This window comes from Mus caroli, chromosome 19, assembly GCF_900094665.2.
Source record: "Mus caroli chromosome 19, CAROLI_EIJ_v1.1, whole genome shotgun sequence".
NCBI classification, from domain to species: Eukaryota; Metazoa; Chordata; class Mammalia; order Rodentia; family Muridae; genus Mus; species Mus caroli.
The window spans coordinates 25,711,864-25,735,106 of NC_034588.1; the positions used below are offsets into that span (position 1 = coordinate 25,711,864).

The 23,243-nt window shown below is 43.4% G+C and overlaps 1 long non-coding RNA gene across 1 annotated transcript in view; it reads left to right on the top strand.

The window, feature by feature from the left end:
* Positions 1 to 23,243, top strand: part of LOC110285689 — a 42,268-nt gene that overhangs the window by 2,924 nt on the left and 16,101 nt on the right. Inside the window, exons 2-4 of the long non-coding RNA XR_002377077.1 lie at positions 5,389 to 5,528; positions 9,456 to 9,527; positions 13,243 to 13,444. This is a non-coding gene — a long non-coding RNA (uncharacterized LOC110285689). The remainder of the gene's footprint in view (positions 1 to 5,388; positions 5,529 to 9,455; positions 9,528 to 13,242; positions 13,445 to 23,243) is intronic.

The following is a 23,243-nucleotide window of genomic DNA, read 5'->3' on the forward strand; positions in this document are numbered from 1 at the left end:
CTGAAGGGGTCTGCAACCCTATAGGTGGAACAACAATATGAACTAACCAGTACCCCCAGAGCTCATGCCTCTAGCTGCATGTGTAGCAGAAGATGGCCTAGTTGGCCATCACTGGGAAGAGAGGCCCCTAGGTCTTGCAAACTTTATATGCCCCAGTACAGGAGAACACCAGGGTCAAGAAGTGGGAGTGGGTGGGTAAGGGAGCAGGGCAGGGGGGTGGGAGTATAGGGGACCTTTGGAATAGCATTTGAAATTAAATGAAGAAAATACCTAATAAAAAGTTGGAGAAAAAAAGAAATGTAAAAGAAGAAAATATCTAATAAAAAAGAATATATATATATATATATATATATATAAAGAGTGTGGGGCATATATATATATATATATATATATATATATATATATATATATATATATATATAGAGAGGGTGGGGCCTGGGGCAGGGCAGTGGTGGTGCATGCCTTTAATCCTAGCACTTGGGAGGCAGAGGCAGGTGGATTTCTGAGTTCGAGGCCAGCCTGGTCTATAAAGTGAGTTCCAGGACAGCCAGGGCTATGCTAGCTACACAGAGAAACCCTGTCTCAAAAAACAAACAAACAAACAAAACAAAACAAAGCAAAGCAAAAAAAAAGAGTGTGGGACCTGTGTTCAAACCCACAAACCCACAGAACCTATGTAAAAAGTCTAGCGCTGTAGTACACACTTGAAATTCCTGCACTGGTTGGGAGTTGGGGAGGGGGTAGACAGACAGATCCCTGGAGCCTGCCAGTGTAGCAAAGTCAGTGAAACATCCCGTCCAAAAGTAAAATAAATAAATAAAAGGAAAAAGACACCTACACAGACCTGTAGCCTCCACATGCGTGCACAGATTTGTGTACACACACGAACACGAAAACACATACATTATACACAGAAACAATTCCTCAGGTCCTTAGACTATTCTACTCTCATTCTAATATAATGTAGTCTTATAGTATATAGACAACCCCCCAAGGACACAAATGACTTAGGCCAGGAAACCAACCAAAAAGATTGTTGGCAGTTTTGTGTGTGTGTCTCATTTCAGGAGAAGCGTTACTGGGTCTTAATCTGTAATAATCAGTAACGTCAGCAGGAGAAACCTCGTTTTCACAATACTGTTTCAGTAGACCTTCTTATGGTCTTCATTTCTTTTGGATGGAGACACAAACTCTATAAAACACCATAGTGTCTGTCAGCAGAAGCCAAAGGCAAGGGAATAAAACAGTAAGTGCTGTGCTCTGTCACTCTCTCCATTTCCTGTGTCTCCCTCTCTTTGCTCTTCATCTCCTTTTAAATACAAATGCCCAAGCCTAGGATGGCACTAGACATGTTCAGCCACACGTAAGAAAAGAAAATACTCATAAAATGAAGCGTACAGTAACATCACAAAAACAAAGAAACCAACTGGTGGAAATTGCCATGATTATTCCATTGTGGCTAGTTATTGCAACATGCCTGACATTCACATTAAAAAAAAAAAAAAAAAAAAACATCCTTATGAACGGCAGCCTTCAGGCTCAGAACAGGCTGCTAAAGTTCCAAGCATCACGGGAAACTCTGCTCCTCGAATGCTCCTGCCACTCCCCAGGCTGAAGTAAAGCCAGGCAGACGGATGAGAAGACAGACATGAAAAATGAAAACTTTGCCAGCATTTCAGGTAATGTTGAAATGCTGAGGTTTCGATGTGTGGAATGAAAACACAATGTCTTAGAACCTGACACAAACTCCTGAAACTTCTCACACGATGGAAATATCAAAGCTATAAGAGAAAACATCTAGTGCCATACTCAACTTTAATAAATTACTCATGGGAATGAGATAATAAGGAAGTTGCAGGTCATTAAAGTCATTAGCATAGTGTAGAGGTCCCCAAATTCCCTTTGTTATTTTGAGCCCAAGAGTGGGAATGGTGCCAGGCAGTGGTGGCGCAAGCTTTTAATCCTAGCACTCAGGAGGCAGAGGCAGGCGGATTTCTGAGTTCGAGGCCAGCCTGGTCTACAAAGTGAGTTCCAGGGCTATACAGAGAAACCCTGTCTCAAAGGAAAAAAAAAAAAAAAGAGTGGGAATGGTGTTTTATTCAGGTGGCATTTTTATGAGTCTCTAGTATTCCTAATATGTTTGCCACTAAATAGGCAGTGTTTGGAGTGGGAGCAAGAATGTTGCTCCGCCATGCATTTCTATCCCTAGAGTTATAGTAACCCTGCTATGCCACCAGATCAACTCTAGAGTGACTCAATGAAATCCGTGCTGGTTCCAAATTGAAGGGGTCAGAGGAGAGGGTCGAGAGACAGTGGGAAAAGAACGTGATGGTGGTCAGAAATGTCAGGCTTCCCTCCCCATGAGCCTCCCCATCTTTTGTCCTTAGGAGTCACGCCTAGAGGAGATCTTTCAGCCAGAGAGGTGGGAACTGTGGCCTAGCCAGCATCTTCCCTCTCCAGAGACCCACATTGTATTAATCTCAACCACTGACTCAAGACAAGTGACTCAGCAGACAGCGCCCTGTGCCAGCTCAAATGTACCTAATCTGTCCAAGCACTGAGACTCAAAGAGTCACACGTGGCGGTCTCTGCTCATAGGGAGATGTTACTTAAGGTCGTCAATCCCCTGTGCTGGGGAGAGAGCAAAACCTCTAGGCTCTGGAGTATATCACCTCATCATTCCTCAAAGCCACGGAATGGCCATTAGTAATCGGAGTCTAGGAAGCAAGGACAGTGAGGTTCAGGGAAGTCGGGAGAACTGCAGGCACAGCTAAGTTTGCTGGCCCAGAATCTCTAGGTTCTTTCAACACTATTGCCCTACAATATAACAGGATTCTCTCTGACTGTATGTAGAGCAGGCAGGAGGTCCCATTAGTTACTTCTTTTCATTGCTCTGATACGATACCCAATAAAAGCAAGGAAGAGGTTTGTTTTGGCAGAGAAATGAATGTGATGGCTCTACTTGCTTTCTTATGTGTACAGGTTGAGGACCCCAGCCCATGGGATGGGACAGCCCATATTCATGGTGAACCGATCGTTTCTTCTTTGTAAAACATTTGTGAAAATGCTCTAAAATACATACCCAGAGGTTTGCCTCCTAGGTGATTCTAAATTGAACCAACAATGAATATTCGTCATTACACGCGTGTGTAAAGTTCACAGTCTCTTATAATCAATTGTTATTGAACACAACTACGTGGGCAGGGAGTGTGGAGGGCACCAGAATAATTCCCCCCAGGGGAGCACGGAGTAGCCTGGCTGCTTGAGCTGGCCTTCAAAGAATGGTAGAGAAGCAACCAGAAAAGCCTCCGAGAGTCACAGAAGGCTCAGATGCTGTGCAGCTGCAGACTCAAGGCTAAAGTCAAAACAGAGGCATTCGTAACTGTGTGGCTGCAGCCATCCAGCCATTGAACACGCCCAAGGAGAGTTAACAGCAAGCGTCAGAATTGTTATATGTGTGAATCTGTGCACTCTATCAGCAGTCTGTTGACAGACTTGCAAAGAGAGGGTATCAGGGCCCTGTTCCTGTAGAGTACCCATAGCCAGAATCAAATCGAACTCTAGCAGGCAGATAAGATGAGCTAAAAGCACCAGGAACAGTATGCCTAGCTATTAAAACACAAGCTCGTACACACACACTCACACACTGGCTGACAATAGTCCAGTCAGGTAGAAATGCAGTGGAAAAAGTCAGTGTTTGCCAAACTACAGAAGAGAACCGAGTGTGCAAGATGGAAAATTCCCATTTCACCTTCCTGAATGAGCAGTGCAAATAGCAGGGTACAGCAAATCTCACATTATGCTATCCAAGTTTGAGAGGCCCAATAAAATTTAAGTTATTCTCACCACAGGTATAATTGATCTGGTTGTCTAGACTCTCCTTACCCATCAGTCACTGATACAGTTTTGTTCATATAAGTTCACACACACACACACACACACACACACACACATATATATATATTATATATATATATAATGTATACCAGGATGCTCTTTCTCTTCTGAGGCCAAAACTTTACATCAGAGCCTAAAAAGTCTCAACTTCAAACATAACTGACCAAAATCAGTAGTGTTCTTGATACAGTGCCTCTCAGTCTCTTTTGATGAGTATATTTTTTCTTCCCACTTTGGATGTGCTTGAGATGCATCTAAAATTCTGCAGAGACCAATGGGTTAAGCCAAATAGAAATGAACCGTAGATGTATACAGTGTTACACAATAATTCCTCTACTACTCGGCACCAGTACTGGCTAGGTTCAGTGTTGGGAAGTTAATTACCTCATTGAGATGCTGTCTTGTCCCTAACAGTCTTCTGAAAATGTCTTCCCATGGCTGTAACTTACTTTTCTTCATAGGCTCTCCACAGACTAGCAGAAGCACTGTGAGCCGTTAGTAAGTAATGAATGCTAATCAAATGAATGGCTTTATTAATGAGGAACTGAAAGCATGGCTTCCCACTTGTGGGAATGGTAGCCAACACCAACCACTTGCTTTTGTCTCTGTAATCGTTTCAATCCTGTGAGTGAGGCGAAACATCTGCCCACTCCTTCAGTGTGCATGGGCTCTTCAGCCTTCTGTTTCCTTGACGAAGAAAATTCAGAATCTCCATGCCAGGCTTTGTGTTCGGAGGTGGTCTTGGCCTGAGGCTTTCCCAGCTGATAAACACACACTGGTCACTCACAACACACCTTGAGTTCCGTACAGAAAAGAAATTGCATCCTAAAAGAGGGTGAGATGAGAGTCAAAGGGGTGGGGGGCGGGGGGAGGATAGGGATGGGGAGTACAGGGAGGCGGGGTTACTGTTACAGAGATGACTGTAGAAGGGGGTGGGCAACACTGGGGTCCCAACTGTGTAACTGGGTATAATGAGGCTCTGAGGAGCGAAAGCAATTTGATGGCTTCTTTAAAGGCTTCCTTAACTTGCCTGCAAGAGAGTTTTTGTAAGCTTGCAAGTATTCTCTACATCCAAAGTTGCTATGACTCTGGCCTTCAGGAACGTCTCATCTGTAGACCGTTCTGTCCTCTTGTAGTTAAGTAGGAGGACACAGGGTGTGGCTTTGTTGTCAATTATTCAAGTGACCAACTGCCCCCAAAACATACTTGTTTATACTAAGAGTGTCGACCTCCTTCCTGGCAAGGGCGTTCCTTAAATGGCAGCCCCACTTCGTTCTCATACTCAGTCCAGTAAGTCAAATGGAGTACAATTTCCATTTCACAGATGAGGAAACAGGTAGAGAGAGAAAATACCTTCCAAGCGTCCCAGCTCCTGTGGGAGTGGCCCACTTCAAACACAAGTCTCCCCTACAGTCCACTGCCCTTACTCCTTCTGGGCAACTGACTGTGCCTCTGCCTAGTGTTTATTTGTTCATTCCTTCATGCCCTCAGGCGGGGTGTTGGAAGGAGGGTGGACTTTGGAATCAGAAAACCTGGAAATCTCAATTCCACTACTTACTCCGAAGACGAGAGGTTGTACCCTGGCCCATTGAGGACTTCAGTTCTGCTACCTGAGGCTTTGTAAAGAGCAGGTAGGAACTGTGCCTCTGGCAGATAAACTTGTGTGAGCTTGTGTTTCCCAGTTGGTAATGGGCTCAGCGAAATAGCTTAAGGGCAAACTGACCCCGTTCCCCTCCCCAACTCTTAGGAGTGGCTTGAGGATTCTAAGAGAAATTCTACTTAACCTTGTCAGAGCAGATGGCTAGTTAACCTGGCCTTAAGCCAATCAGTACAGGACATTCCCCTACCCCTCCATCCCGGGCCTTGAGGTTGACTCAAGAGCAGGCTTATGAGCCAATTTGGGCTAATGATAGGTAGGAAAGAATGTTTTCTGATAGATTCTAGAAGTATCCATTCTTCCTCTGTGCTGTGGAGAGACAGAAGTGAAACTGCCTTCCTCGGAACCTGCAGAGAAAGCTGATGTTCCTGCAGAGCTGGGTTGCAGAAAACGCGTGCCTGGCCCTGGACGGGTCCCTCCTGATCTCCATCTCAGCTCCTAGCTTTCTCATATACAAGAACTATTAAATTCCTTTTATTGTGTTTTATACAAGTACCAACAACCTATAAAAGCACCTAACATAGCGAAGGAACCACAGAAGATGTAAAGATAAGAAAGACATGCTTCACCTGAAATATATGGTTAAAAGTAATAAGATGATAAACTATATATGCTACATTTACTCTGAACAATTAATCCCTGTGTGATGCTTTTTCCCATGTAAACAATAAAAAGCTTATTTAGAAATGGAGGGTCAAGTTAATATAGGAGCCTAGAAAAAAGAAAAAAGAAAGAAAGACATGCTTCACTACCTAGTAAACGATGGTATCATTTTTATACCATAAGAGTAGCCTGGATTAAAAATAAAGTTATGGCTTGGGCTCTCTTTGAGACCCTCCAGTCATTTAGACAGTATAATAGTAAAAAGGGATATTAATCTCCCCCACAATTACACAACGACTCTTTCAGATCCACTGCCCAACCTTTTGGGGTCAGAGGGAATAATATCTCCATTTTACCTGTCAGACAACAGACTTTGAAAAGCTGGGCCATTACTGTATGTTCCCTGTTACTGGTTAACAAACGCTGCCCAGAACCCATCTCCTGAAAGAAAATGTATGCATTCCAAACTGGCTAAGGTAAAGCAGAGCCCCTACGCCTGCGCCACGATCGCCACGGAACAACACCGAGAAACAGCAAAGAAATCGTTTACAGCAGCCGAACCACGCATCTCAGATTTCCCCTCGGTTTTTGCAGTTGTTGGTCCAGCTTTGCAAAGTTTGAGCTCATCCACCACCACCCTCCCTGCCCCCAATGCTTTTCCGTCCTGTGTTTTATAACTAAATGACATTTGAAAATCTAGAGATCACTGGAGGCTGTTGGCATGAGCATCAGGGCCTGAGAGTCCTTAGATTCTAGATTGAATTGAGAGGCCCGGCAGTTCAACCATTTGAACTTGATAATAATGATGTTATCTCAATGGGTTGCACAGATTAGAAATGTTCTTCTAGTCACTGCTTTCTCTTTCTTCCAGCAAGAAGTGCATGTGGAGGAAAGAGAGAAGGGATCGGGTTACAAGCGGTCAGTACCAAATGCACTTTAATTATGACAGTGAGAACAGCTCGAGACCAATGATCTCATTCAATTATGACAGACACATAGCTAAAAAGTGACAGAGAGGGGATTTGAACCCAGTCTCTCCAGCCACAGTTCACATAGTTTTTCTAGGAACATTGTATACCACTAAGCACAATGTAGCATATGACACTTAAGAACCATGTGGCAACATAAATTGTATGTAGAACATGTATATACTACTGGTGAATTGGACACCTCTTGGTGACACCAACTTGTGCCTCCCTCAGACCTCCTGTGAGGGTTTGAACATTTATCCTCGCTGAAACTCAAGTTAAAATGTAGTGGTCATTTTTACAGCAATACAAGATGGGAGTCTTTATGAAGTAGTTAGGACCAGGCTGGGGTTGTAAGCAGGAGGTCCATGGTCACGATTAGGACTTTCTAAAACCAGGAAGCTGAGCTTACCTGCTTATTCCTCCTCCCTTTGAGATGGGTCATCTGTATTCCCTGGGGACTATAAGGAGTCGTCAGCAGCATGTGGCCCCCAACTTGAAACTTTCGGAACCCTGAGCTAAGTAAGTAAGCCTCCATTACTAATGTCTACATTTGTAGCAAGAGAAAGTGAACTAGAGAGGCATTCTTGCACTCTCTCCTACACCTCTGATTCCTTGGACCTTCTGTTCTAACTACATCTGCATAGCATGATCTTTAACATCTACTTCCTTCTGCGCTGGGAGGCTCTCTGTGGTAGAATGAGTAACACCTGCCTCCCGACGTTCAAGTCTTATTCCCTAGAACCTAGGATATATTAGTTTACAAAGTCAAGGGTACTTAAGGTGGCAGTGAAGGTTGGCAGTTGGTCGGCTTTAAGGAAAATACCCTAAATTACTAAATGTGAGTCCAGTGTAATCACCAGAGATCTTAAATGGGCACAAGAGACACAGAAAGCAGACTGATAAAATGATCCAAGGCATAGAAGCAGGCCACAGAAATGCTACCTAGCTCTGAAGATGCAGAAAGGAGCCACTAACCCAAGAAGCATGGGCAGCCTCTCCCTCCCAATACTGCAAAAAGCAATTGAGTAAACTCTTAGAGACTTCAGCACATGCCTGCAGACACCTTGAGTGTGGCCTGAGAGAGTCCTGTGCCATTCTCCTGTCCTACAGAATCTTAAGATACAAGGTTGACCTAAGTGTGACACCATGTATTCTAGTGTATTGTCACAGCAGCCTGAAATTCATGCACCATCTTAACTCCCTCCTGTCTCCTTGTCCTCAGAGCCAAACAGCAAGGGTCCTGTGTCCTCTGAGAGAATTTATTGTAATTGTTGTAGTCATAGTATTTAAGATTTCTCTGAGACCTGGGCAGTGGTGGCACACGCCTTTAATCCCAGCACTTGGGAGGCAGAGGCAGGCGGATTTCTGAGTTTGAGGCCAGCCTGGTCTACAGAGTGAGCTCCAGGACAGCCAGGACTACACAGAGAAGCTCTGTCTCAAAAACACAAAACAGAGAGAGAGAGAGAGAGAGAGAGAGAGAGAGAGAGAGAGAGAGAGAGAGATTTCTTTGAGTATGTGCATGTGTGCATGCGTGCCTGTGTATGTGCATGCGCATGCAAGCGTGCGTGCATGTATGCGTGTGACTGGCTGCACTGCAGCCCTTCGCTTGACCAGTGCTCACGTTCTGCTAGGAGGAAGATCAAGGCTAAGGACATGGATCATGAAGCTGTGGGTTAGAAGGAAAAGGCAGATCAGGAGAAAGAGGAAAGAAGAGAAGGAAGAGGGGGGTGTGCTTATAGGAGAGGATCCAAAGGGAGGAAGTGAAGGAATGGGAAAAACAGAGAGTGGGAAGGGAGGGTGGGGATGAGGCAGAGCCATAAAAGTGGACAAGGAGAAAGAGAAAGCTTGGGCCTGTCCCCTGCCGACTTCTCCCCACTGGTCTGGGCCAGAAGAATCCTCTGTATGGATTTTTCTCTGAGCTAGCTGGGGTTTTGGGTTTGGATTGGGTTAGGTTGGGTTTGGGTTGGGTTGGGTTGGGTTGAGATTGGTTTGGGTTGGCTTTGGGTTTGGTTTGGGTTGGGTTGAATTTGGGTTGGTTTGGGTTGGGTTGATTTGGGTTGGGTTGGGTTTGGTTGGGTTGGGTTGGGTTGGGTTTGGTTTGGTTTGGTTTGGTTGGGTTTGATTTGGTTGGGTTTGGTTGGGTTTGGTTGGGTTGGGTTGGGTTTGGTTTGGTTTGGTTTGGTTTGGTTTGGTTTGGTTTGGTTTGGTTTGGTTGGGTTTGGTTGGGTTTGGTTGGGTTTGGTTTGGTTAGGTTTGGTTGAGTTTGGTTTGGTTAGGTTTGGTTTGGTTTTTGAACACTCAGGGAAGCTTTGCTGTGTACTTGGCAGGGCTCCAGGGAGCTTGTGATTTGATCAGTGAGCATGGTGGCTAGATATCAGAACTGCTTACAAGTTTTTCAGGTAATCCTAATGAGCTGCCACAGTACAAAACCACTGTCAAGAGCCCTTTTACCCTGCCTTTCAGATCATCCAGGCCACTGCCCTGTGTCACAGACTTGATGAATGGACAAAGTGAATTGAGTAAAGAAGACAAGGGTTCCCCAGTGCTTGTCCCCAGCACCCATGTGGCAGCTCACAGCTGTCATAACTCCAGTTCCAGGAGTCTGATGGTCTCTTTCTGGCCTCTGTAGGCACTGCATACACATGGTACACACGCATACTCTCAGGCACAGGCATGCACCCCTCCACACACACACAAAATAAATCAATCTTTAAAAGAAAATAGCCACCACCATCACTATCTAGGGGCTGGGGAGATGGATCACTGGGCAATATACTTACTCTACAAGCACTGGGACCTGAGTTCAGAGCCATAGAACCCACATAAAAGCTTGGTATGATAACATGGCCTGCAACTCCTGCACTGGGGGACCAGACTTACTAGGTCTTACTAGGTAGCCAACCTAGGAATGATGCCAAACTCCAGGTTCATTCAGTTAGAGACTTAAAGCTGACCATTGTACTCCACAAGTGGTCACCAGCATGTACAAGGTACACACACACACACACACACACACACACACACACACACACTAAAATAAGAATGGAGACTCTGGAACCAAACTATCGGGATTCAGTCCAGGCTTCATTTTTAATTGCTGAGTGGCTGTAAGGAAAACCCTTCATCTTTCAGTGTGGGTCTCTAGAGCCATAAACGGAGAATGAGTGGGTTAGCCGTCTTCATGCTAGAGTACTGTTTTGAAGATGAAGTTAGTTGATTTTTGATGGTTGCTTAGAGATGCCTCTTTCACACAAAGCCCACAATAAAACATCCATTGGACCTAATAAAATGAGTGTGGTGCTCCCCAGATTTCCACCCAGCCTGGTGCACACTCTTACTCAACACCGAAGCCCTGGTTCTCAGTGTCTGGGATACTCACTCCCTGGACCTAAAGAGGACAAAGCACAACCCGGAAATAATCCATCCTTACATAGGAAATGTCCGCTTGGTAAAGTCAAGAATTGACTCTGTGAGACTAGTTTTTTTCCAAGCTGGTCATTTAAGTAATCCTCAGTATAAGCAAGGCCCACAGGCAAGAGCCACAAATCAGTGGGCAGTTCAGACAGTAGTCCTGGATTAGTCCTGGACGAAGAACAGTCTTACAGGGGCTACAGAGAGTAAGGAAGTGAGCTGAAAATGAGGGTCAGGCATCACAGGAATTATCCAGGCCAGGAGGGAAAGGCCCTGGAAAGCAAAGTTGGCTGTTTCCTAAATCTGGCCCAGACCACATCTCTGTTTAGAAGGCTGATTTGCATATTCACTCATATACATTTCAACTCTGAGAGTAGAAGTTCCATATGTGTTTGCTTTACTCTCATTTATTTTTTTTTTATCTTCTTTACATTACAACAGGAGGCCATTGTAACAGGCACCTCAGTTTAGAGATGCTGGGATAATTCTGAAGAGACATGAGACAAGATGTGAAATTTGGTATTAGAGTACAGTAAAATGTACAATGCAGAAATTTGGCAGACAAAAAGCTTTCTCTCGTAGGTATGAAAAAATGTCTGTGCTTTATTTTCAAAGGGACCAAATAAGACATGGTCCCTGAATCACTGTCTGAATGCAAACAGCATTTGGCTTTGATCTGAGTTGTTGAAAACTATGACCAATTTATCCCTAGGATGCCAAGACATCGGAGAATGTTTTTAAGTCTGGATTTCCATATCAGGATTTTGCTACACACGTCTTCTCTTCATTTCACATTATGTAGGGCCAGCCCAAAATAGTACTTCCAACAATAGACAGAGTTGGCATGCTAATTTCCCATCTACTTATAGACAATGGGGCAGAAGGACACACTTATGGACTATGTGGCCTGAAAATACATAAACTCATAATTGAACAATAAGTGGAATTAGTTGATACAAACTCTTCTGTAATGCACTAATGGGTTTCTAAGGGACAGGCACTCAATTTCCGACTGGATGGGTGCTAAAGAGGTCTTGGAAAGTTACTGATGTAGCACAAGCTCCCCAACTTGCTCGTGGATCTGCAGCGCCATGCCTGCTGCCAGCCTTCCTCCAACCTTTGTCAAGAGTCACTGCTGATGTTCTGGACTTCATTTGAAAATTTAAACCCAAAATATGTCCAATAGTCTCAACTCTGAACCTCATTTACCCTGTTTCTCCTTGCCCGGATAGCCAATGTGTGTGTGTGTGTGTGTGTGTGTGTGTGTGTGTGTGTGTGTGTGTGTGATGTATATACATCCAGTCCCTAAGAAGCTTACCAGCCATCTTCTAAGCACGTGGATCATACTAGGTACTTCCTGTAATGAGTCAGTTAGCTAGGATTACCCACAGTTGGGTGTTGGTGGGATTTTCTTGGAACCAAATGAAGACTTGATCAGCGAATAATAGCCTTCAGAAATAAGAAAGCCAATGTCCCAAACACCTGAGTCTTTGACTGAACTCACTGTCTAGAGCTAAGTGTTTTGTCCAGCTCCACATTCTGTGTTTGTTGGGGGCCTCTTTCCAGACAGGGTGTAGAGGAGTCAGGGACCAAGAGGCAGTGTTGAAGGCTTCATATACATCCAGCTGTCATGCCAGGAACGTCTTTATGGGGCATGGGGTGCTCTGTGGATAGGAAAGCTTATAGTCCTATGGAGTCTACTTTTAGGAATTAAAACTGAAAGGAAATAAAACTTGAGACCTGGGATTCATGTAATTTATGTCAAATAGCCAAAAGAGTTGTTTGTGAGCTTTGAAACCTGGGGCAGAGAACATAGCAGAACAGGCCAGGACATGCCCAGGCAGGCCCGTCGTTACATGTCCTGACTGGCCTAGTGCCTCCCTATCTCCTGCCCTTCTGACAGTCTATTGATGTTTAAATGGACCAATCATGTGAAACCGCGCCAATTCCTCCCCCAGCCCCACCCCCTTTTCTATAAAAACCCCTAGCTTCCAAGCCTCTCGGTCAAAACCACTGTCTCCTGTGTGAGATACATTTCGACCCGGAGCTCCGCCATTATGGCTCCACCATGTGGTCGACACCTCTGTCTCCTGTGGGAGATACGTGTCAGCCCGGAGCTCCACCATTAAACTACCTCATGCTTTTACATCAAGATGGTCATCTGTTCGTGATTCTTGGGTGCACACCTAACGGAAATTGAGTGAGGGTTTCCCCACTAGATTCTTTCAAAAAACCACAATGAAGTGGGCCATAGAAGTCACCAGATTCCTAAATGGGCTCATTACACAAGAAAAAAATGTCTTCCCATTCCAAATACTGTCCACCCTGGCTCTTAGGTTTCAGAACTGACTATATTCACTACCCCATCTTTTACAACCAGATTCACTTGTGTACAGAGAGTATCACCCTCACCTCTCCCTCTGATTCTCAACACAGAAACCTCCTGCATCAGCCTTATCAACCACCTTCCTTCAAGACCCCCTGCACACTCACACCCCTTCTGTATTAGTCAGGGTTCTCTAGAGTCACAGAACTTAGAGGTAGTCTCTATATAGTAAGGAAATTGTTATGATGACTTACAGTCTGTAGTCAACTCCCCAACAATGACCAGCTGCGAATGGAAGTCCAAATCCAGTAGTTGCTCAATCCCACAAGGCAAGCAAGCGAAGAACAAATCTTCCTTCTTCCAATGTCCTTATGTAGGTCTCCAGCAGAAGGTGTGGCCCAGATTAAAGGTGTGGACCACCACACCTGGATCTGGGACTTGCTTTATCCCAGATGACCTTGAACTCAGAGATCTCCTTGCCTTAGTCTCCTGGGATTCATAGCCACTATGCCTCAAGATCTCCAGGCCAAGATCTAGGTCAGAAACTTCTCTCTCTCAGCCTCAAGATCTGGATCACATGTGAGCCTTCCAATTCTGGATTGTAGTTCATTCCAGATATAGTCAAGTTGACAACCAGGAACAGCCATTACATCTTCTATGGTACTCTCATGTCCTGGGGTTTTGTTTCTACGGTCTCAAAGCAACAAGGTGACAAGAAATTAGTTCTGTGTTATTTTTTTAATGCAATAACCTTTATTTAAACACGAAAGAGTTTCAATTTCCTGTCTTAGTTTGTTTTCTGTTGCTCCGATGACCACCATGAGCAAAAGGAGGAAAGGGTTTGTTAGAGTTACACATACCTACATACACATATACAGACATAGATATAGGCATACGCATACACATACGCATACACATACCATCCTTAGCAATCATGGTCCATCACTGAAGAGAGTGAGAGCAAGAACTCAAGTCAGGATCATGGAGAGATAACAGAAGCAGAGACCATGAAGGAGTGCTGCTCACTGGCTTGCTGGCATTGGCACGCTCATCGTTTTGTTTTGTTGTTGTTGTTGTTGTTGTTTTTACATAACTCAGGACTACCTGCCCCAGGGCAGTACTTGCCCACAGGGGCCCTCCCACATCAATCATTAATCAAGAAAATGGCCCTATAGACTTGCTTACAGGCCAATCTGACAGAAGTATTTTCTCAACTGAGATTCCCTCTTTCCTGATGACCCTGGCTTGTGTCAAGCTAACAAAAACAAAACAAACAAGCAAACAAACAAACAAAAAACCTAACCAGCAACAGGTCTTTAGTCTGTCTTTCCCTCAGTTTCTTCTTCCACATCCAGTCCTCTCCTAACTGTTACTCCTATAACTTCCTTGGCTTTTCTTTCCTTCTCTTTTCCTATCACATCCTCTCTTCAGTAGGAAACACACAAGTAAAGGTGGCCTTGTGGTTAGCTGATGGGAATTTGAATCCGGGCCGTGTGTCCTCAGACACATGTCTCTGTCTCAGACCTACTACCCAGTAGGACCAGCTAATTTGTCCTGTGCACTTGCTCAGGACAGACATTTACACCTCTGCTCAGTCCTCCTCACAGTGACATTATGAAAAAGGGAATGCTGTCCCCATCTTATACATCTTCCACATCATATACCTGCATCTTATACATGCAGCCACACAGAAAGCAGAAAGCTTGAATTACTTGCCCATGAGACACAACAGGGGGTTGTCTGGTTATTCACTCTTCTCTGTCAGCACCGCGTGTGCTGCTTCTTTAAAGTGAAAGCCTGCGCCACAGTGTTCTTTGTTGACTTGAGAGGATGATGGGGAACGAGGAACAGGTAGATCACTTGGCACCTAGGAGGCTGCTGCCACGGTTGGGTTTTTCTGACGGTGTTTGCTCTAAGCGTCAACTGCACGATCTATTACTCTGGCCCCATGTCTTCCTTCACAGACCACAGGAACGATAGCCACCTTCCTTGACCGTCCACTCACTCAGCCACCATGCTCACTACTGCTGACCTCTGCTCTCTTGTCATTGACTTCCTGTCTTCTTGACGCCTCAGGTGCCTAGCCCATTTGCTCAGACTTCCCCCTTGCCCCGTCAGCCAGCTTGATATCCTCAGCTCTCCCACTCAGGCCAGTTCACTAGTCCCCCTGCCTCTGTCTACTACAGGAATTGACTTCCTTTCTCCTTCCCCTCTGTGCTCTTCAACCTTGAACTTTGATCTTTCCCTTTGGCAGTGTCCCCGTCCCGTCACTATTTTCCTAAGTCAAAGCGTCAAGTTACTAGAGTCCCCAAAGACCTTGAACTCCAGCTCTCCCTGAAATATCCTTTCAGAGCTGGCCTCCTACCCCACATTAGTCCCAAGGCCATTTCCTCCTTCAGCTTTCCTGGGGAATCTCACTGTGCACCCACTCTCTCACCTTGCCATTTTGTTGGGTACCCGGAGCCTGTGTTCTGTGAGGCCCCACAGGAGCCTCAAGTGGAGCTCAATACTTGTTAAAAACCATGAAGTTATAAATGGGAATGGTTAGATCCGGGAACAGTAAACTAACACAATTAGTAAACAGTCATAGAAGAGATTTCACAATAGTTAAATTGTTAAACGGACTGCCTGAATTTAAGCCAACTCTTCTCTTTGTTAGCTCACGTGACCTGGGACACTGGCTTAACCTTTGGAGGCCTCGGATTTTCTTATCAATAAGGTGGTAGTAATAAGTACTAACATAAGTCCTGAGAATTAGGTAAGGTCACACCGGTGACAAGGTTGGAATGAACGTGAGGCGTGTCGGCACTCAGGTGTTAGCTATTTATGTACTTGCTAATGGCAGAATCAGAATTCAAGCCATAACATTGGATTGCCAATCCAATACTGTTTACACTCCATTATTTAAAAGAAGAAACTGAAGGAAAGAAGAGAGAAGGGAGAGGGAAAAGAGGGACCCTCCCCCTCCCATCAACTACACCCAGGATATAAGACAAAAAGGAAGCTGTGGGTATACTGTGTATTCTCTAGTTCTATGGTAATTACACTACCAGGTTCTGCAGTCACCGTTAGAGACCCCACCAGTACCACTATGGGGACAATAGCACTGTCTTGAGCTGGGCAGACTAGGGTTCAGATCTCAGCTCTCCTTGGCTCTGGAGTATTGGTGTGTTCATGGGTATATACTGCTCCTACTTTGAAGGGCTCTGGGGAGACTCAGCCCCCATCTGCGGAAGACATTCACCCTATGCCCAGCACGCAGGCAGCAGCTGTTAGCAGGATTTCTGTGGGTTAAGCCACATTCTCTTCTCCTCACTCCACTACAGGCAGTCCTAAAGGGATTCTCAGGGTAGGATTATGCCTAGTAAGAATGTGTTTGTCACGATTCACAGGGCTGGAATTTTCCAGGGATTAAGGCCTACTGAGGGTAAAAATGGCCCCTCAAGGCAGATTTACCAAAAGGCCACAGCAAGAAAGTCTTTCTCCTCCCTCCACATCCTTCTGCTCCTCCATTCTCTAGAACACAGGTGTGTATCTTTTATGTACAACTCCACCTAGAGGGAGAGGAAAGAGAGGAGGGGCAAGGGAGAAGGAGGAGAAGCAGGGGGAGAGGGAGAGGAGGGAGAGAGATTCCACGACTCAGTTGATTTAGGAAGTAACCTGTCTCATACCTAAAATGTGTCCCAGATCCATTGTCCTGGTGTCACAAACAAAGCCCACCCATATAATGCAAATTTTGAATGCATCTGGGGACAAATGACTGGTGACTGTCACCTATGACCGGGCTCAGATGTTGGAACAATTTGCCAGGAGAGTCTAGGGTCCTTGTCTTTAACTGTCAGTATCCCAGTGACTCCTCATACCACCTCAGTAAGCATTCCAAAACTCCATCAAATGTAATGCTAATATATATATGTGTGTGTGTGTATAAATATATATGTATATATATATACATACATATACACATACATACACACACATATATATGTATGTGTGTGTACATATACATATACATATATATATATATATATATGATACATTCTCCTTACTAAGATGCTAGAGAATAAAATTTAATTTTTATTAAGTAGGATGGACCCATTTTGTTAAAGAATTTTTCAGCAGATTGAAACTGTTTAAAAATAGAATCCATGCTTACATTTCACCTCCTGCCCTTGCCACCCCTTAACAACATAACTATCTTGGAAATTCTCAAGAGGGATTCATGATTCCATCATTCAGTCAAATATTACTTCAATCGTTTGTTTCCTCAAGGGAAAAAGTTTTTCCCAAGAGAGAACATTCTAGAAGAGGAACACTTTACTCTGTGTTACTGAGTCCTCCTGAATTTCCCAGTGAAACACCAACCCCAGACATTGTCCCTGGTACACAGACCCCAGCCTTTAATAGTCAGTTCTAGCCTAACCAAAGAAGTTTCTAGTAAAAAAGCACGTGGCTTTGTCTGGCCAGCAGAGGACACTCTTTCGCCAGCATTAGTCTTGACCCAGCCTTAGGCAGCTGGACATAACTTCAGGTGTAAGGTGAGGCTGTTGTCCTAGAACATGAAATTGTTTGTGGAGCCCCACTGCACTAAATTTGGATGGAACCAGAACAGGCATTAATTAGCCTTTACATCTAAGAAGAAAACACATCCTCATCTGCAGTGAGGACAGTGGGAAGTTTTCTTCTAAGGATTCAAGCCACACCCTTCTGGGGCATATGACAAACCAACTACCACTTCCCGCGCTGTGTCCTTCCCACCAAAATGGATTCCTGTACATGTGTCTGGCTGTACAAGAGAAGATGGGCTTCTCACATCTAGTTTCTAAATAACAAGTGAATTAAAATTCATCTAGCTACCCTTGACAATTCAACCCTGTTTGGCATTGGACCCTAGGACAGGAATAGAGGTGCATATTCTGCACACCAAAGCAGACCTGGTCTCCAGGTTCTCCCAGCATCCTCAGGCCCCATCTGGCATACCCTACTCAGCAACACTGGGCTTTCTAGCCCAGTCTCTTCCCTATATAATCCAGACATTTTGCACTCTCTCTCCCTCCCTCCCTCCCTCTCCCCTTCCTCCTTCTCCTTTTCTCTCTATATGCACGTGCTCTTTCCATCTCTTCCCCCTCCCTCTCCCTATGGCGATTCCTTAGCTTCAATCCTTCTAATATGATCTACTCTGGTGTGAATTGCCTCATTTTGCTGGCCCAGAAATAACCTATCAACCCCCTTCACATATTCTCCTTTAAGGTCCTGCAACTTGTCTCCTTTTCTTTAAATTAAAATTTTTTTATTTATTTAATGTTATTTTTATATAACCCAACATGGTCCAGGCTGGCCTCAGATTTTCTGTGTATCCTATGATTACCTAAGCTTTTGGCTCCCTGGCCTCCATCTGTATTCTGGGATTATGGAAATAAATCAATATCCCTGGTTTATGTGGAACAGAGACTCAAACTGAGAGGTGCACGTCAAGCAGTCTACCAACCTCAGCTACATCCTCAGCCCTGGGGCTACATTTGATTTCATACTATATCTTAGTTCGATAATTCAATGACATTTTCACTCTTTTTTTTTTAACCTCCATTAAGTAGGTTATTTTCTCATCTTTCTTTTCCTTTTATTGAATAGACTTTTCTCACATAAATGTACTGATTACACACTTTCTCCTCTCTCTATTCCTCCTTGCTCCTCCTTGCTCCTCCTCACCCTCCCTCCAATCTGAATCCACCCCATTTCTGTCTCTCATTGAAAAAGAAGCACACTTCTTTTTCAGGATAATAATAAAATATAATAAGACAAACAAAAAACCACATTGGAATTGGACAAAAGAAACAAGTACAAGAGAGTTAGCAATTGAGGTAGCCAGGAGGAAAAAAGAAAAGAAAAGAAAAGAAAAGAAAAGAAAAGAAAAGAAAAGAAAAGAAAAGAAAAGAAACAACCACAAGATACAAATACTAGTTTCTTTACACACTCAGGAATCCCAAAGAAACACTAACTTGAAACCATGAATTTATACACAAAAACCTGGAGGGTAGATGGGAGAAAAAACATATGCACACATGTAAATTAAATAAAAATAAGATAAAATCTTCAATAGAAAGAAAGAAAAAAAGAGGAGGGGAGGGGAGAGGAAGGGAGGGGAGGGGAGGGGAGGGGAGGGGAGGGGAGGGGAGGGGAGGAGAGAAAAAGGAACAGCCCTTACAGAACACTGTGAGACAAGAAAACTCCAAAGATGCCATTGAGCTAATTTTCTGTTGTCATTCTGCTGGGCAGGCAGCCTGCTCTAAAAGTCATTTGTTTCCTCCATGAGACTCCCTTGGAGGAAACTAAATTTCCATTTGCAAGTGGTCACCAATTGGAGTTAACTTCTGAGTTATGGATCGGGGAGTGTGTCCCTTTCTCCTTTCAGTTGGAGGACCTCATGTGGTGCAGTCCTGTGCAGACCTGTGCCAGCCTGTGCGGGCCTGTGCATGCTGCCTCAGTCTCTGGGTCTTCATGTGTGCATCAATCATGTTGATTTAAAAAGGACCTTGCTTCCGTGGTGTCCTCCATCCCCTCTGACTCTTAAGCTCTTTCTGCCTTCTCATTGCAGGGATCCCCCTGAGCCTTGAAGGGGGATTTTTACCGAGACTGCCCTTTAAGGGCTGGGAGTTCCAAGTCTCTTATTCAGACATTATACTACATAATGTCTGGCTGTGCGTTTCTGTATTTGTTTTCATATATGGCAGGAGGACGCTTCTCTGATGATGGCTGAACAAGGACTCTGATCTGTGAGTGTAGCATAATGTCACTAGGAGTCACTTTACTACTATAATTTTTTTATAGTGCAGTGTTTGGTTTTACCCTAGGTTCCTAGTTCTTGGTCACCCAGTGTCAGGTATGGATTCCATCTTGTGGAACAGGTCTTAAGTCAAATCAGATATTGACTGGTTTTCAGGCTTTTCTCTAGCATATCCTGCAGCAAGAAACCATTGTAGATAAACCATTGTAGCCAGGCTGGTGTTTACATTTCTCCTTCGGTTGTGTGCAGAGCATCTTCCTATACCAAAGATGCAAGCACACAGGGGTGAAGGCTCTATGTAGGCACCAACTCGACTTCTCCTTGTTCAACCTGTTTGTGTAGGTGTTATCTTCAGCAGTGCATCCTCTCTGTCAGTTTGTAGAGAGTAACCTCTAAGTCTTGGCAACAACTCGGATTATTTAGGGATTCCCAGGGGACCCATTTGGCCAACAACTCAATTAGATGTATCCCAATCCCAGTACTTCATTTGATGATAAAAGATGGCCAGTTGGAGCACTGTGTCCTCTTTTAAAAAGTCATTATTTGATGACTTTGTTTAAATCCCCTTTATATGTCTATATATTTAGGATGCTTCTACTGTATTAGGCTTCCATATTACCCCTGAGAATCCCCTTAATTCTAGCTGTCTTCCCCACATTCTCTCCCTTCCTCCTCCCTACTCGACCTCCCATGCCAGCTCCCCACCTCCGTCCATCCATAACTATCTACTCTGTTTTCCTTTCTTATGGAAATCTATTTGTCACCCACTACTCACTTACTCTATACCTAACGTGTGTGGTTCTAAGGGTTTGTAACTTGGCTATCATTGACGTCACAGCTGATAATCCACATATAAGTGAATATCAGCCATATTTGTCTTTCTGGGTCTGGGTTACCTCACTCAGGATAATTTATTATATAGTTCCACCCCTTTACCTGGGAATTTGAGGGTTTCATTTTTCCCCAATGGATGAGTAATATTCCATTGTGTAAATTAAACACATTTTCTTTACCCCTTCTTCTGTTGTAGGACATCTAAGCATCCAGGTTTTTTCTTTTTCCCCAATTTCTGGCTCTTCTGAGTAGAGCAGCAGTGACCATGGTTGAACAAGTGTCCTTGTGATAGGATGAAGCATCCTTTGGGCATATGCCCAAGAGTGGTGTCAATAGATCTTGAGGTAGACCAACTTACATCTTCCTAAGGAAACACCACACTGATTTCCACAGCGGCTGTCAGAGTTTGCATCCCAGCAATGGGAGAGCGTTCTTATTCCACATCCTCACCAGCATGAGCTGTCACGCATGTTATTGTCTTAGCCATTCTGACAGGTGTGTATGATGAAATCTAAAAGTAGTTTTTCATTTCCCTGCTGGCTAAGGATGTTGAAAGTTTAAGTGTTTCTCAGCCATTTGAGTTTTCTCTTTTGAGAATTCTCTACTTAGAACTGTACCCATTTTTAACTGGGCTCTTTGTTTTCTGGATAGCTAGTTTTTGAGTTCTCTATATAATTTGGAGACTAGTAAGCCATTCTGTGAGCCTATACTTTGCCTGGATGAGAGTATCCTTTGTTCAATAGTTTTGTGAGGTTCCGCTTATTAATTGTTAATCTTAGTGCCTGCACTACTGGTGCTCTGTTCAGAAAGTCTTCTTCTGGGCCACTGAGTTCAAGGGTATTCCCCGCTTTCCCTTCTATTGGGTTCAGTGAATGTGGTTTCATGTTGAGGTCCATTTGGAGTGGAGTTGTATGGCAAGTGATAAGTATTTGGATTCTTCTACATGCAGCTATACACTTTGACCAGCATCATTTGTTTAAAATGTTTTTCCCCAGTATTTATGGGAAAAATCAGGTGACTATAGGTGTGTGTATTTATGCCTGGGTCTTCAATTTGGTTCCATTGATCAACATATCTGTTTTTGTGCCAAAGCCGTGTCAATTTTATACTATAGCTCTGTAATACATCTTAGAGTTGGGGACGATGATACCTCCTGCAGTTCTTTTATTATTAAGGTTTTTTTTTTTTAAAGCCATCCTGGGAGTTTTGTGTTTCCATATTAAGCTGAAAATTGTCTTCTCGGGATCTGTGATTGTGTTTTGATTTTGATGGGGATTGAATTGAATCTGTAGGTGGCTTTTGGTAGGATAGCCAATTTTTGCTTCGTTAATCCTACCCGATTCATGAGCATGTGGCCTGATATCTTCTTTATTTTCTTTCTTCAATGTCTTAATGGTTTTATCATACAAGTCTTTTGTTTTCTTGATTAGAGTGAGCCCAAGATAATTTTTGTTATTTGAGGCTATTGTGAAAGATGTAGTTTCACTGATTTCTTTCTCAGTGAATTTGCCATTTGTATATAGGAGGGCTACTGATTATTATTTTTTTTTAGTTAATATTGTATCCAGCTACTTTACTTAAAATGTTTTTCAGCTGTAGGAGATTCCTGGTGGAATTTTCAAGGTCACATATGTACAATATCATATCATAGGCAAATAATGATACTTTAACTTCTTTGCTTCCTATTTCCATCCCCATTACCTCCTTCAATGATCTTAATGCTCCAGCTAAGACTTCAAGTACTTTATGGAATAGGTATGGAAAGAGTGGACAACCTTGTCTTGTGCCTGATTTTAGTGGAATTACTTTGAGCTTCTCTCCATTTAAGTTGATGTTGGCTATGTATTGCTGTATGTATCTCCTTTGTATGCCTAATCTCCCCAGGATTTTTATCATGAATGGGTGTTGGATTTTGTCAAGGGCCTTTTCTGCATCTAATGAGATGATTGTGTGGATTTTTCTTTTAGTTTGTTTATATGATGGATCACATTTATTGATTTATATATGTTGAGTCATCTATCCATCTTCTGGATAAAGCCTACCTGATCATGGAAGATAATCTTTGATGGGTTCTTGGATTCTGTTTGCAAATATTTTTTTTTTGAGAATTTTTACATCTATGTTCATAAAAGAAATTTGTCTATGATTCTCTTTCTTTGTTGGTGTGGTTTGGGTACCAGGGGAACTGTGGATTTGTAAAAATCAAATTGGGAAATGTTCTTCCTGTTTCTTTGCTGTGATATTAATTCTTGAAAGTCTGGTAGAATTCTGCACGGAAGCCATGTGGCCCTGGGCTTTATTTCGATTGGGAGACTTTTAATGATTGCTTCTATTTTATTGGGGCTTATAGAGCTATTTAAATTGCTTATCTGACCTTGATTTAACTGTGGTAATTGGTATGTATCAAGAAAATTCCCATTTCTTTTAGGTTTTCCAATTTTATAGAGAACATTTTTTTAAAGTGTGTTTTGATGATTCTCTGGATTCCATAATTGTCTATTGTATTGTTTTATTTCTAAGTTTGTGAATTTGGACATTCCTTCTCTCCTTTTTAGTTCATTTGGATAAAGGTTTGTAAATCTTGTTGAATTTCTCAAAGAACTCTTAGTTTTATTGATACTTTGTATTAGTTGTTATTGTTATTGTTTTTATTTCATTGGTTTCAGCAGGTATTTGATTATTTCTTGCCATCTGCTCCTTTTGTGCATGTTGTTTTTCCTTTGCTCCTCTTTTTTCCTTTGTTTTAGATGTGTGGTTAAA